A 13,625-nucleotide genomic window follows, 5' to 3' on the forward strand; every position below is an offset into this window, starting at 1 on the left:
ATCAACAATGCTCAGCGCTCCAGTCTATTGTTAATGCCTTTGAAGGGAAAGGCGGCGTGTTTGCAAGAAACAAATCAAACAAGACATTTTAACTTTATATTAGAGCCCATTATATTGCTTCCTCCAGTGAAAGATAAAAGAGATAAAAAATATTTATTATAGATTGTGGACCACATCGGCCAGAAGAGACGTTTAAGCGTGTTGATGATGGATTTGTGTGGCTTTTGACCTTAACCGATGGATCATTGCAATATTTTTAAACAGCTGTTCGGACTCTGGTTCTGACGGCACCCATTGACTGCTGAGCAACATTTTTTAAGCCAATTGAATTTTTTTGGGGGGGTGAACTGTTCATTTAAATGTTCCTTTAAAATGGCTCTACGAAGTTTAAATAAATATTACTGGAGTACATGCTACTTCGCAGTTGTTTCCTTCGACGAGTAAAAGTAGTTTCTATAACTATTTTTCCCCCCTCTTAAACATAAAGGCGCTTCACGATGCCAAGGAAAAACTTTTTTAGTCTACATGCTCCCATAAAGAACAGCCTTCGGATTCTAAAACGATAAAGAGATGGTTTTGACTCCCTCTTCTTTATTTTTCTGGGATTGAGGAAGGGCTCCCAGGCTTTGACCTGCGCCTGCCGCCGCGTCTGCTCTTTGAAGTCGACTCGACTCTCCTCACCTCTCTTCTCTTCTCCATCGCCGCTCGAGTCAGGGAGCGCTTTGTGTTTAAGATCAGAGCAATTTGCAAGCTTATTGAGAAAAACTGTCCCACAAAAGGACCTTAGATATAGCGTCCGTCATCGCTGGTTTTCTCGGGTCGGGGCTCGCGTTTCATGCTTGATGAAATTACCTGGTTGTGGACAGTTTTGTGAAATTGCAGCATTCACTTTTTTTTTTCTTCTTCCTTTTCACTACTGCAACGCGGCGGCAAACGAGATTATGACAAAACGGAACAATTATTGGCCATTTAATACTTTTTTAAAAATATTAAATGTCTGCATTTTCATTATTTTCTGTACATAAGCTACATTTTGTTTTTTTATGTCTCCTGCGCTCACTAAGGCTGCTCCCATGTGATCATACAGTAAAAACATTATTATTATATCACTAGTTTATTTGAAAAAGCTGATTTTAAACAGCCATTACTAAAGTCTTGTGTGTGTGTATGTCTGTGTGTGTGTGTGTCTGTGTGTGTCTCTGTGTGTGTGTGTCTGTCTGTGTGTTTGTGTGTGTGTCTGTCTGTGTGTTTGTGTGTGTGTCTGTCTGTGTGTGTGTCTGTCTGTGTGTGTGTGTCTGTCTGTGTGTGTGTGTGTGTCTGTCTGTGTGTGTGTCTGTCTGTCTCTGTGTGTCTGTCTGTGTCTGTGTGTGTGTGTCTGTGTGTGTGTGTGTGTGTGTGTGTGTGTGTCTGTCTGTGTCTGTGTGTGTGTGTGTGTGTGTGTGTGTGTGTCTGTCTGTCTGTGTGTGTGTGTGTCTGTCTGTGTGTGTGTCTGTCTGTGTGTGTGTCTGTGTCTGTCTGTGTGTGTGTCTGTGTGTGTGTGTGTGTGTGTGTCTGTGTGTGTGTGTGTCTGTGTGTGTGTGTGTGTCTGTGTGTGTGTGTGTGTGTGTCTGTCTGTGTGTGTGTGTGTGTGTCTGTCTGTGTGTTTGTGTGTGTGTCTGTCTGTGTGTGTGTCTGTCTGTGTGTGTGTGTCTGTCTGTGTGTGTGTCTGTCTGTCTGTGTGTGTGTGTGTGTGTGTGTGTGTGTGTGTGTGTGTGTGTGTGTGTGTGTGTGTGTGTGTGTGTGTCTGTCTGTGTGTGTGTGTGTGTGTCTGTGTGTGTGTGTGTGTGTGTGTGTGTGTGTGTGTGTGTGTGTGTGTGTCTGTCTGTGTGTGTGTGTGTGTGTGTGTGTGTGTGTGTGTGTGTGTGTGTGTGTGTGTGTGTGTGTGTCTGTGTGTGTGTGTGTGTGTGTGTGTGTGTGTGTGTGTGTGTGTGTGTGTGTCTGTGTGTGTGTGTCTGTCTGTGTGTGTGTCTGTGTGTGTGTGTGTGTCTGTGTGTGTGTGTGTGTGTGTCTGTGTGTGTGTCTGTCTGTGTGTGTGTCTGTGTGTGTGTGTGTGTGTGTGTGTCTGTCTGTGTGTGTGTGTGTGTGTGTCTGTCTGTGTGTGTGTGTGTGTGTCTGTGTGTGTGTGTGTGTGTGTGTGTGTGTGTCTGTGTGTCTGTGTGTGTGTGTGTGTCTGTCTGTGTGTGTGTGTGTGTCTGTCTGTGTGTGTGTGTGTCTGTGTGTGTGTCTGTCTGTGTGTGTGTGTGTGTGTCTGTGTGTGTGTGTGTCTGTGTGTGTGTCTGTGTCTGTGTGTGTATGTCTGTGTGTGTGTGTGTGTGTCTGTCTGTGTGTGTGAGTTGTGTGTCTGTCTGTCTGTGTGTCTGTCTGTGTGTGTGTGTGTGTCTGTCTGTGTGTGTGAGTTGTGTGTCTGTCTGTCTGTGTGTGTGTGTGTGTGTGTGTGTGTGTGTCTGTCTGTGTGTGTGTGTGTCTGTGTGTGTGTGTGTAAATCATTTCTCAAGGCCATATTACAAGAACGGTTTCGGATTTCCTGTCACCAAAAGTAGCAGCTTTGTTCGGGCAAAGATGACAAGGTCAGTAAAGCCAAGAGACGTGGCAAAAAAAAAAGATATATAATAAAACACCACAGCGCAGGAAAGGCAACCGTAAGGAATTTAACAATTCTGCTTATAAATCTAATTCCTGCTCTGTATAACTGATAGTATAATCGGTCCTATTACTGTAACTAGCGTTCAAGAAAAATTCAATCGAAACCGAACATCATGAAATTAAAATTCCTGCATTTTATTAAGTGGGTATCATTTTTAAAATGACTTCAAAAGCTCAAATCCGGCACAAAAACGAAAAATGTTAATTGAATTAAAGCTGAAATTAAAATATAAAATATAATCAGATGATTAATAGCATCCAAAATAAATGTTTTTGCTTATATTACATATGTATGCACGCATATACAGTATATACACGTTTAAGTATATATTAAACTTTTATGTATTCATTTATATTATAAATATATTTTAATATATAAACATGATTAAATATATACATGCATGTGTTTGCATTTATATATACACAACATACTGTATATACACACATTATGTGAACGAAAACTTTTATTATGGATGTGATTAACCACGATTAATTGTTTGAAAGCACTAAAAATAATATAAAATATTATAGCATTTTATTTTTTAAATGCAATCAAAATGGCAAAAACCCCATCCAACCCAAGCATGTATGTTAAAAACTAAAAATGAAATGAAAGTAAATATTAAACATTTTAATAATTAGATTTTAATTATATTTCGAAACAATATACTAAAGTCACATTAAATTAAAATAAAAAAAAACAACCTAAAAATGACAAAACAACATTTAAACTGACATAAAACCGACCTGAAAATATCAAAATAAAAGCTAGTTTAAAATAATAATAAAAACCTATAAATACTGCTAAAATAACACGGACTTGACTCAAGAGGTCAAGAGGTCGAGCTCTTCGGCTTCCTTTCCTCTCCTTTATTAAATCTGGTTAAAAGTCAGGTTTGAGGCAGTCGTCCTCATTTCAGTCAGATTCGTGATTTGCTGCTAAAGCGAGGTCTTGTGCTGAAACGTGGCCCGCTAGATACTGTGTCGCGGGGGAGCCGGGGAACTGAGCCGCATTGTGACTACATGCAGGGCTCCTTGTCAAAAGACGACTGAATGACCGAACACTGTTTACATCTCACTTTTGGCCTGGCGAAGCCCGTACCTCTCGGCCACGACGTCAGTGCTAGCTATTGTTACGTGACTCAAACTTGCTGCGACGAGGGCTTCAGTTATTCCTCCCCAAGCGAAAGGAACAGGCGTCCGACCGACGAAACGGCTTATTTAAGAGTAGGAAATAAACACTGAAAGGACTGCGGTTGCGGTTGATGAAACACAAGCTAGGCTTGGGGTTTTTTTTTAATGAGACACGCATTAAATCGATCCTCTCCACAGGTGCTGTGACGGCTGCAGACCGCAGCTCGTACATTGAGGCTTTTCATAATAGAGATGGCAGCATGTCTGAGCTAGCTTCACGCTACAGGTCACTGAAGAAGCATCGTCACGTAATCATGTGAATTAATCAACACTTGCTTTGCATGTTCATGATAATAGGTGCATTAAATACAATACAAGTATATCGTGTACACATTATATTGCACAATGTTAACTACTGAGATGATTTAAAGTTTTTAGCTTGTGCTCTATTAATTAATCAGTGCTGGTTTGTGTTAATGCACTTATTAATTATATATTTTTTTCATTTTTTGAATGTACTTATTTGAGGAAAGTATGCTACTCTTATATATTAAATACATTTATATTTAATATAAATTTAATGAATATAAATGTGAAATTTTAATTTTCAAAATGCTTTATGTGTGTGTCCTTATATATACATAAATATACACACACACACACACACACACACACATATATATTATGTCAAAAAAGACATTTATTTTGGATGTTATTAATACGATTAATCATTTGACAGCACTAAAATAAAATATAATACACAATTTTACCAGAAAGAAAATATAAAAAGTACTTTTATGAAATTTGAATTTTTTTTCGTCTTCCCTTGCCTTCTCAATATTTTTTTTTAAGGAAAATTAAGGCCTAGTCAAAACTAACAGTAATGAATAAATGCTTTATGACGGATCGATCATAAACTCTGAGCTTTTTTAGGAACGGGATCTGCTTCTGTAGAAACAAGAACGTGGCGGTTGAATAACAATGTCATATTAAATAAATATATTTAAAAAAAAAACAGCCAAACTCTCAATGAAAAAATGCAGCTTAAATCAGATCCACCAATCAGAGAATCCGCTGTTGCCATGAGAACCATGGAATGCATAAGAACTCAATGCTTATTGTTTACTTTAGAGTTCTACGCGTTCCAAGGTTTCCATGGCAACAGTGGAATCTTCGAATAAGCTGCGTTCTAAACTCGTTAAGCATAATGCGATTTCGCAATAACCTCCAAATGCATTGAGTTACGTGTATATATAAAAAGTCAACTGTACCATTGTTTTAGATTCAAAGTTCACGACGCTGAGGTTTTTTGAAAGCTCTAAATCAAAGTTCGCGATGTCATGATCCGAGCGATTGGCGCGAGATTTCACAAAAAGACTGAAGAGAAAATATTTCTGGAATCAAGGGCGATGAAAATGACGAAACACTTAGTTGGCGTTTTTATCTGAGCTGCTCTCCGACAGAAAACCCACCGGACCTCTTCTTTTTTTGAGTTTGTGGGAAAGCAGGTCTCCACTGAGAACTCGGCGTCTCTGCATGAGCGTCTAACCCGGCTCGCCGCTTTCTGGATCCGGCCCTCGCGACCCCTTTTTATTGAACACTGATCAAATTATGGTGTCACTTGATATTTCGTCAGCAAATCCAGCGGGACAAAACAAAACGGTGCTCACCGAGGACGAGAGCACAAGGGGTTTGGCATCAGCGCAATGGCACGCCAGCTTATGGGAAACCTTCCGCGGGGCTCGACGTGGGACGCGTTCCAATGGGAAATCATGATCATTTGCAAAGCAAATGCTTTTAATCTCTGGCACACAAGCGACGGAGTCGGGTTTAAGAATGGAAGCCCTTAAACCGAAACACATGCGCCGAGGAGCACGTTAACCTTGATGAGCTAAACGTTAAACGAGAGGCCTGCGAGTTCTGACATAAACCATTACACCCACGGCCGCCTCGTTCCTGCCAGCGCAAACCAACAAATAAAGCGCTTCTAACCTCAGCCGCAAGCCCATCGCTGACGGAGGCACCGCGCCATTGCTGTGGCCGATTTGAGTTGGAATGGCTATTTGCCATTTTATATTTACGCGTAAACTGAAGCGGATTCAAAATATAACGCAAATAAAATATTTCACTTCATTGAAAAATGCAAATACATTTTGGATTTTTTTCCATTTGAATATTTGATACAAAACGTACATTTAATACAAAATATATTTAAATATATAAAATAAATGAAAACCTATTACAAAAATTTTAAATTTCCTTAAACTAAAAATATATTAAAAGGCATAATATTTTGTGGTATATGAAAAGTAAAGATGATTAAAAATGAAATAAAAATTATCTTATGATTTGAAATTGCACGATATGCTGACTAATTAATTCATATAATTCAGACGCATACATCTCCCCTCAAAAACCACCAAACAAAAGCCAAATTGTATTAAACCTTTTACAATTACTCAATTTAATAACATCATATACGGATTAATCAAATACGCTTAAGTACAAAATGTACGAACATAACCCTCCGCTCAAGAGAGAGGCTGCTTAGACCAGCCAAAGGGGGTTAACTAGGGTAACTAGTCTCCCAGGCCTGCCAACTAGTTATCCTGATCTGTTTTTACCAGCTTAGACCATCTTATCAGTCCAAATGTTCACTGTGAATCAACCCCAGACAGCTGGGCTTCAGAAAGCACTTCATGGACATTATAAAAAGTGGCCCAGAAGACATAACGATCTGATAATAATCAGCGACACAATCACTAGCATCATGCAAAACCAAGAGCGCTAGACTGGTTAGCATGAAAACGAGCGCTAACAGTGTGCATCTGTTCACAGACTCCCGTCTGAAATCTGTGGCATCGCTTTATGAGTCACTCACACGAGCAGCAGGAGACAATATCAGAGGCAATAAAAGACGCTCACGTCCTCAGCTGGATCCTCAGTGCGACTCTGGTCGGGGCTCATCGCTGTCATCTGCGCGACATATGCTCATGCTTCATATGTAATGATTTTTTTTTTTTTCTGCTAAAGATAACATGAGGCCTGCACTGCCTGGTTATGTTTGACTGTGGGGTTTTCCACTGGATCAAAGAGCCTGGGCTATTAAAACGGGACAAAGGTCTTTAAATCAACCTCGTATTTTCTCCCGAACCCACAATTAAGAACGCAAGACCATTCTACACAGAATTAAAGGGGAGCCTGCATTTCAAACAGACAACAAAAAGCCTTATTGAAGCTCTAAACCTAGGCAAAATATGTTGAAAACGCAAAAAAGGCAAACCGTTCTTGTCTCGTCAATTTCACTTATGAACTACAGGAATCAGGTACGTGGTTCATCCAAAATATTCAATTTGACAAAAACTCAAGTAGTCTGCATCAAGGGATATTACCAGCTAACAGGGAATGATCTCAGAACTTCATGACTGATGTTCTGGGAAGGTTCTGACGAAGTTATGAACAAACGTGCTGCCGGAAACATTGATAGAATATTCGATCAACGTTATCGGTTTTCTGTTGCGTAAAATGGGTGAAAAAACTGTGTTTCAGAGTAGGTTTAGACTCTGAGATCGGGTTCAGAGTGCTCACAAAGCTAAGATATAAATGGTCTCTGTTGATCCAGACTTTGTGATTAACTCTAGAACGCATGCTTTTGTAATTTTTGTCTCCAAACTTTTGTTCTTCTACTCCAAACTGCTTTAATTTAAAGTGAGCGATATGGGCGAATGGCATAACTGCCTCAGATATATATATATATATATATATATATATATATATATATGTCACTTTACTCACAGCTGATTGGTCCAGTTCGGGTTTGCCATCTCTAACCCAGAATAAAACCTGCTCTGGAACAGGGTAGCCGTGTAGCTTAAGTTACCATGGTGACAAAACCCGCTAAAAACCAACCCAACTTCTTGAGCCCAAAAACGAAACACAAACCGGATTTGTGCAACAGGCCTCTGATCTTTAACAACGTTCTCAAACAAATGTTCACGAAAACATTATTAATACCTCATTCATGGACCGTTTATTTCTAAAACATTTTAGCTGGAGATTTGTTTTTATAGACTTTCTTTTATATGATCTTACAAAATGATTTCCTTGGCAATCGCATAACCAATTTTTTTTAAGCAATGGGTGTTTTTAATGTTCAAAGTACATTACGAAATACCATGGGAATGTTATCAAAATTGTCTTAAAACTTAATTTTATTAGCTAGATAATCACTTTATAGAGAGATGTTGAGCTAAAACATAAAAAGGTTACATGAACCATGTTTAGAGAACATTAAAGATGATAAGAAAGTTCCAAAACCTTTGAAAGTAACATTCCCATGACGCGAAATTATAAAATGTAATGTTCCCTAAATGGTCACATTCCGAGAACATTCAAAAATGAGTTTCAGAACCTAATGTCAACATTAGCAAAACGTTATCGGAACATATTTTTTCATTCAAAAGCGACATTCCAACAGTAATTGAAATGATATCATTGAATGTTCCTTTAACGTTTGCGTAGCGTAGACTTTTCAACGCTCAGAGAACATCCGGGAATAGCGTTTTCGTAACCGAAACGTTCTTCGAGCGCATTTTGTTAGCTGGGTTACTGTTAGTCGTTAAAAATGGCGTCCGATAAATGTTCAGCTCCTCTTCTTCGCTCGCGCTCTTTCGCAATAAACGGAATAAGTCACTTTACTTTTGCTGGTAGTCTGTGTGTTCATAGGCTATTATTCTGAAAAAATTTCAAGCATTTTACCAGAGGCCTTCGGGTCGACGAGGTCTCCGAGATCATGAGAAGCACGTGATGTTTTTCATTGAATCTCAGTACAGTGGATTCCCGCGCATTGCGTCTGTTATTAAGACTACACATCTGCTGTCCCACAGCGGCCCCTCTCTCTCTCCGTTAATGAGAGACGACCTTCTATAGTCTCATTCCCCCGATGCACCTGTAGCTGCTCTTAAAATCAGGGGCTTTACATTACACCGGTGCGAGAGCACAAAGGCCGACAGTCTCGAGCTCTCCGGTCGCGGGCTTTTATTCCTGCGGTCCAGAGGGAGGGAGCGACTCACTGCTGGCCTTTCACTCCGTTCTGCTCCGCCACGTCCCGCATGAGCCCCAGTCTGGGCTTTCTTTCACCAGCTAAATGAAGACCTGATAAAAAACGGTACCGGAACAGGTGAGTGGAGGAGAAAAAACGCCTTTGTGCTTCCGCGCGCCGTCACGGAAGCGTGACCCAGGGGACTGCGACTCTGGGACAAATGGACCTACAAGCTATATATTGTTTGGCTCAAAATTAAAGATTTTTATTTTACTCCAGTTATCATTAGGACATCGCCTAAATAAGCTTAAGATCATGTTCCATGAAGATAAATACCGTAAATATTTCAAAAACTGTTTTTTTTTGTTTAGTAGCATGCATTAACTTCACTTTGATAATTGTATCTCGGCTAAATGTCGTCCATTTTATTGTATGCATATATTGTTTTTTTAAATAGCATTTTAAAGTCCCAGTCCCAGAATCAAAGGCATGTTTTAGCAGTCTCTGTTGAAAATAACTTGCACTGTCATATCTTAAATAACGCAGTGCCATTGTTTTCTCTAAAGATCTCTCCCTGTAATGTTTATTACTGAAACATTTTTTATAAAAGCTGCTTAAACGTCATAATTTATCTTATGCCTTGTCGTGGCTTAAACTAACATTTTTAAATACGATAAAGGCACTCACTAAAGTATGTAATTACAATTCAACTAAAATATTTACGTTTGCAAAGTTTACAGTGTGGGTTGAATTTCATAACTCTTGTAAATAGTAAAATTATAAAAATCTAAATCTTAATTATAAAAATCTAAATGCAATAGCTTAAAAAATGGGAAAAATATTAATATATGATATATATTATAAAAATATATATAAAAATATTTTTATATAAAAATATATAGAAATACAATTAAAAATGCATACAACTTTAAAAGTATGTACATGTGCTTATTCACAATTGCGTTTCACACATAAAATGAAGAATGTTTTATATAAATTTTTCAACCTGGTCTAAAAGCCTTTTTTTCAAATATTGTCAATGTTAATTGATCATGATTTTTTTTTGGGGTGTGTTTTTTATTTCTAAATAAAACTGACATACTGTAAATAAAACAAAGCATGCTGTTTTCAACCAGCTCATAAAGACCAAGACAAAAATGCTTATTATAATAACAATCATCGTCAACGGCTTACTAACGACGACGACCTAAAAATGACCTGCGAACAAAACAAAAAGCCCAGAAGCTTCATCCAGCCCTGCTTGCAAATAATTAAAAGATACACAGAAGAGAATCGAACATGGAATTTTAATCATTCGAACTAATGGGGCTACTTACAGTACACCGTTTATTTTGCATTAATTAATAACACTGTATTTACTGTAAAGCTCGGACGAGTTAAGTTTCATGATCACCAACTCTAATTACGAGCGATACAATACGGCAGAAATGTCACCGTTACAGGCTGACGATCCTAATGACCTTCACAGTAACGGCCTCTTCCCACACACTCAGCGATAACCGGGATGTAAAACACATAAAGCCCCGCTGAGTGCGCTTTGCATATTTCCCCCGGTCCGCTTCGGGCCAGCCAGTTCCAGACGACCCACGCATTCAAATGCATCGGTCCTCTTCCGCACAGATATACGCCCACAGACAGGGAGTTTCCCTGAAGCCGAAGGAAGAGCCGTTTCCAGCGCGGCCGAGGACACCATCCATCCGGCAGGAGCGCCAACAATAGCCGCATTGTTCCTCGCGTCTGCAAGGAAACGCGGCCTTACAGAGAGATGCCATTGTTTTATCGTGTAACGTTACCTGCGATTCGATAAACGATAGCGGCCCGTGTTTTTGTGCTACAGATACATCGCGGCGTTCTTAGGTCACTGCCGAGTTCTGGCACGGGCTCGGCTCGAGAGGAGAGCAGGAAAGCAGAAACCCCTTTTTATTCGAGAACGGCATTCCTGGGAAAGCGAGAGGGATCGGGGGGGGGATCGCTTTCCAACGGAACGCCAGCCGCTCCCCGGCAAACAATACGCGGGGATCCGTGGAAGAAGCGGCGGGTCGCTGCCAGGCGTCGCCTGTGGCCGTGCTGAGATAACGCGGCGCGGGGTGAGCTTTCCTCTCAAGCGGCGCCAGAGCTTCGCTTTGGGAGGCATGACGGTGAGATGCGAGCCTGGGATCACGGGAAAACCTGACGCCGCGCACCGCAGGGTTTTAAGAGGTTACCGAATATTCCCAGGCTCGGAAAACTAAACTCGGATTTCACAGCTGGGAACCTGGCTGCTTTATCTCACCGTCAAGGGACTGATCTATCAATAAAAAATGCGAAGCTATGGACGAATGCATTATGTGTTATAATAAAGTAATAACTGCTGAACACTTTACAATAAGGTTAATCGGTTAACAACATTAGTAAACATGAACGAAGAATGAACAATACTTCTAGAGCATTTATTAATCTTAGTTATTGCTAATTTTAACATTTGCTGGAACGTTATTAAAATCATAAGTTTGTTAACTTTAGTTAATGCACTGTGAACGATGCATTGATTAATGATAGTATTTTTATTTAACTAACATTAACAAGATTAATAAATGCTGTTAATACATTAATAAATAAATAAGTTATTACATTAATATTAGAAAATATTGTGAAGTGTTACCATAGTTTCAAACAGTCCTCAGTTCATTATATATATATATATATATATATATATATATATATATATATATATATATATATATATATATATATATATATATGTGTGTGTATGTGTGTATATATATATATATATATATATATATATATATATATATATATAAAATAAATACATATACAATTAAATAAACTACACTATAATGACTTGATTCCAACAGTTTGCAAAAGTTAATAAATTACCAAATTACTATGATATAATAAAATAAATAACAGCTGATTGCAAACAGAAAAAAATGTGCATGTTCCTCAGTTTATAAAAGCATAAATAAACAAAAACAAATGAAAGTCATTCTAAAAGCAGAAATGTGATGAGAAGATGATAAATGATTGAATAAATCTCATAAATTAGACCACGGACCTCATTTTTAATTTGGATGAACTGATAAAGCAGGAGATGTTTGTTTCGGAAGATAAATTAATGTTGCACTTCCCAAGAAAAACATATGCTAAAGCATACAAGTAAATGCAGCGTTTACTTTTCGTGACCTGACGTATTTTTGAGAGACATGGGATTAACAAAATTAAAAAGTGGCATTACGTACCAAACGAAAGCAGATGGATGAAGAGGCCAAAGCAGTAAGAAGTATTTGTGACGTCAGCTGAAAAAACAAGAACAAGAACAAGACGTCTTCCTAAAGATTACAGACATTCAAAAAACATAAATGAGGTCAATTTTGATTGGATGTTGCGTCTTACCTGAAGGATTCCTAACGTAAAACCACCGGGGGTTTTTAAACAGCGCTGTTAAAATGAAAGACTGCAATGACAGCAAAACCCAGAAGACATACAGTTACCAAACGAACAATGAAATCAGCGTATTTCTCAGACATTTTATTAGAAAGTCATCAAACTCTAGAAAAGATGGATGCAAATCAATGAGCACGGCACAATCACTGCTTCAAAGCACAGCAATGAGACTTTGAAAAATAACAAACGGGGGACACCATGAGATCCATTTATTCACGCGCGCACACGTACATGTGAAACAGCAGATTATATACATTCAGTAGTTGAAGTTGTGGAAGACTTCCGATTAGTAAAGACTAGTCCCGCGTGACATTCCCCCGGCTCTCGAATCAGTCCTTCACACCCGCTTCTGAACGCGTTCACGGTAGCGAGCGCTCGCCCAGAGACGCCCCCCGTGCCGAACTCAGAAGGAAATAATTTAAACGCTGTGGCAGGTCACTTTAATGCACTTGAAGTGTGTTCATGATGCGGTGAAATGCTGAAGCTGTACTGCGTCACGGACTGAAGGAAAGGCAGCTAGTGTTCCAACCGGTTCAGAGAAAAGAAGTGAGAGTCTCTCGCCTTGATTGAGATTACGGGGAAAGAAAATGAAGTTGATCTGACTAAACGGCACTCTTGAAGAAGCGCCAAACGAACTGAACTAACTTAATGGTATCCAGATCTTTGACTAAAGCTTAGATTTTGTAGGGGAAAAAAAACTATTAAGTGCATTTTTTTTTTATATATATAATAAAAAAAAAAAATAATAATAATAATAATTATTATATATATATATATATATATATATATATATATATATATATATATATATATATATATATATATATATATATATAAAAAAAATCATGAGAATATTAAGTTACTGATTGCAAAAGTGTAAGCGATTTCTTTCATGTGCATAATAAGAAGAAAATGATGGCCAGTTCCAATTAAGCGACAATAATATTCCATTTAATTACAGATCTGGACGTTCTCAAATCAAAGCCCTTGACAGGTCACACGAAAAAAACACAGAACCACTCAACAGAACCCCAAAACACTTCCATAACACAAGCGCGTGGCTTAAATAGTCTAAAAATATCTGCTGTACATATGACACAATTATTTACATAAAGTTCGTTAATGATTTATGCACGTAATACATGTTCACCTATGCAGTCCTCTCGTGACGTTTTAATGCAAACTAAAGCCAAGCACCTCTGATAACGAGTCTGGAATATTTAACAAAAAAAAAAAAAAAAAAAAATATATATATATATATATATATATATATATATATATATATATATATATATATATAAAT

The 13,625-nt window shown here is 38.4% G+C and overlaps 1 protein-coding gene across 3 annotated transcripts in view; it reads right to left on the bottom strand.

Moving 5' to 3' along the window:
• Positions 1-13,056, bottom strand: part of aldh1a3 (aldehyde dehydrogenase 1 family, member A3) — a 41,967-nt gene extending 28,911 nt beyond the window's left edge. For 2 of the 3 annotated variants that reach the window (XM_043244089.1, XM_043244088.1), the window contains exon 1: positions 12,118-13,056. The gene's annotated coding sequence lies outside the window, so the exon portion shown is untranslated. The remainder of the gene's footprint in view (positions 1-12,117) is intronic. The other variant, XM_043244087.1, reaches the window with a different exon arrangement.
• Between the last annotated feature and the right edge of the window lie 569 nt (positions 13,057-13,625).

Source organism: Puntigrus tetrazona, chromosome 7 (genome assembly GCF_018831695.1).
Source record: "Puntigrus tetrazona isolate hp1 chromosome 7, ASM1883169v1, whole genome shotgun sequence".
NCBI lineage: Eukaryota > Metazoa > Chordata > Actinopteri > Cypriniformes > Cyprinidae > Puntigrus > Puntigrus tetrazona.